This window comes from Chinchilla lanigera, unplaced genomic scaffold (genome assembly GCF_000276665.1).
Source record: "Chinchilla lanigera isolate Chin_1 unplaced genomic scaffold, ChiLan1.0 scaffold00101, whole genome shotgun sequence".
Lineage (NCBI taxonomy): Eukaryota > Metazoa > Chordata > Mammalia > Rodentia > Chinchillidae > Chinchilla > Chinchilla lanigera.
Genome location: NW_004955502.1, coordinates 1,067 through 3,833, shown reverse-complemented (window position 1 = coordinate 3,833; position 2,767 = coordinate 1,067). Strand labels below are relative to the sequence as shown.

The 2,767-nt window shown below is 48.5% G+C and overlaps 1 pseudogene; it reads right to left on the bottom strand.

Annotated features, from left to right (window-relative positions):
• Positions 1-585: 585 nt before the first annotated feature.
• LOC102010711 lies at positions 586-2,400 on the bottom strand (annotated as a pseudogene).
• Positions 2,401-2,767: the final 367 nt, after the last annotated feature.

Sequence of the window (2,767 nt, the reverse complement as noted above, 5' to 3'; positions counted from 1 at the left end):
TAATGCTCAGGCCTTAGTGGCACTTTTACTTGGTTGCATCCAGAAGTACTGAGTACATAAAATGTAAGGAAAGCTAGTTACTGCTGTAATTATCCTTAGGTACAAACTGACAGTGATAATAACGGTTTGTGTCTGCACACAGGCTATCCTTTACACTTTATAATTCAGTTATTACTTTAATACTTTGTTCAGTACTAAACAGAAATAACATGGCCATAAATATATGTGAATTTGTTCAAGGAGCTTTTAAAAGAAATAAGGACTCATTTGATCTTGCCCAGTTCAGTGAGAAAAATTGAGTGAGTTTCAAGCTAACATTTCTCTGAAACGGATGAAGATGAATAAAACTGATACTTTTTAATTTTATTTTATTTTTCATTTTGGGGGGCTGAGATAGAGGGGTTTGTGCTTTAATGGTAGCTGGGGGATGAGAGGTGGGACGTACACAAAAGTATAATTCTGGGGATCACAGCGAGTAGCCCAGGTCAGCTGGGCTGAGAAGGCTGGCTTCTTGTCCAGGGGGCTGGTCTGCGCAGAAGTCCAGGCACTGAGGCCTCTTGGCGGGAAGGAGGGGAAACGGATGGCTCAGAAGTCTGTAGCGCTGTGGGTCAGGTAGTCTTTGTGGTTGATGTTGCTGACCTGCTTGGTCTGCATGGCCTCGAGTTTGGGACAGTCAGTGATCCGATGGCCAAGGCCCCCGCAGAAGGCACAGTCACATTCTCCTCCGACATCCAGCATAGACTCGTTCCCACAGTGCAGTACTGCAGCATGGGCAGCACCTTCTGTTTTACCTCTAAAAGGAGGGCCTTGAGGTCCATCAGCACCTACTCATCACAAGCCTTGTTGATGAAGGTGGTGGTAATGCCGGTGTTTCCTGAGTACCCCATAAGGCCAATCCAGTGCACGTAATTCTCAAATTCCTCAGGCATATCATAATTAATGACATGCTGGATGGCAGGGAAATCCAGGCACTTGGAGGCAATATCGGTGGCCACTAGGACATCTTTCTTGCCCTCCCAAAACACATCAATGGCCTTGGTGCATTCCTCCTGGCCCTTGCCCTCTTGGATGGCCACAGCCTCAACCCCTTTGAGCAGCAGGTACTCGTGGATGGCATGTACATCTGCCTTCTTCTCTGCAAAGATGAGGACAGGTGGAGGTGTCTTCTGTAGGCATTCAAACAGGTATACCTTCTTAGCTTCCTTCTTCACATATTCTACCTCCTGTATGATATCCAGGCTGGCAGCCCCAGCACACTCCACATTGGCAGTGATAGGCTTTACCAGGGCACTCTTGGCAAAGTTCTGACTCTTCTTTGGCATGGTGACACTAAGAGTACCGTCTGCCGCTGGCCCTTGAAGTAGGAGAATATGATGCGGACATCGCCCTCGAAGCCCATGTCGATCATGCGGTCAGCCTCATCCAAGGCTGTGTAGTGACAGATGTAGAGGCTGACCATGTTTTGTAGCAAATCCATGAGACACCCACGAGTGGTCACCATCATGTGCACACCGTGTCGGATGGTCTCCATCTGCTCTTTGATGGACATGTGTCCAATGCAGATAGCACAGTGCAGGAGGAGTGAACTGTCCTCTTGCAGCAGGTGGCAGTAATATTCCAGGATGATGGGTCTGCCTGGCCAGCTCCTGTGAGGGGCAGATGATGAGCCCATAAGGCCCCTCACGCTTAGAGAAAGGCAACTGCTTCTCCTGTTCCAGGCAGAACATGATGACAGGCAAAGTGAACGCAAGTGTCTTGCCTGACCCTGTGAAGGCAATGCCAGTCATGTCCCTGCCAGACCGAATGGTGGGGATGCCCTGGATCTGGCTGGGTGTCGGGTGTTGGATGCCTTTCTTCAGGCCTCAAAGGACAGCTGCAGGAAACTTTATTTTCTTGAAGGTCTTAATGGGTGGTGGGATACGGTCTCCTTCCACCAACATGCGGTACTTCTTCCATACTTGGGCGTGCCGCTCTTCAGACATACTCAGGACAGAACGGAGCGGGGTCCACCTGGTTCTGACTGGGTCATCATATGCTAGGCCCTTGGCTATCTCCTTCACTGACATCAAGGCTCAGCCCTCTGCCACGCTTTCCAGAATCTCCTCTTATTCTTTCAATTGCTTCTCCTTTGCAGAGTCCTTGTGGGCTACAGCCTTCTCTTTGAGGTGCTGGTACTGATCCAGGAAGCTGACGCTGGACCGAGGGCCCAGTGGGATTCGTCCTCATCTCCTTGGGGTTCACAGCTGAAGTCCTGCTGTTCCTCTTCCACAGCTCCCCTGTGTCTTCGCTGCAGCAGCTTCTGCAGCAGTAGTTGCCGGCGCTGTTGCAAAGGCACGTAGGGTATGTATTCTTCATTGTCCTCATTCTCAGCCTCAAAGTGGCTTTCTGCAGTATTCCTCTCTTCGATGCAAACTCATTTTATTTCGGGTTTGGATTCCTCCATCCTTTGCCATCCACTCTACAGCCTGGATTTCATTTTTTTTTGGTATTGGGAATCAAACTCAGGACCTTGCGCTTGCCAGGCAGCTGCTTATGCCACTGAGCTGTATCCCCAGCCCCTGAGTTTCATTATAAAAAAATTTTATTTAAAAGAAATTGCAAAAGCCTGTTATAAAAGCCTTTCAAAACTCAACAATAGGAAAATGACCCAATTAAAGAATGGGCAAAAGAGCTGACAAGATGCTTCACCAAAGACAGATGGCAAATAAGCAGCATATGATGCTCAGTGTCAGATGCTGTTAGGAGCCTGCAAATTAAAGCAATGAGA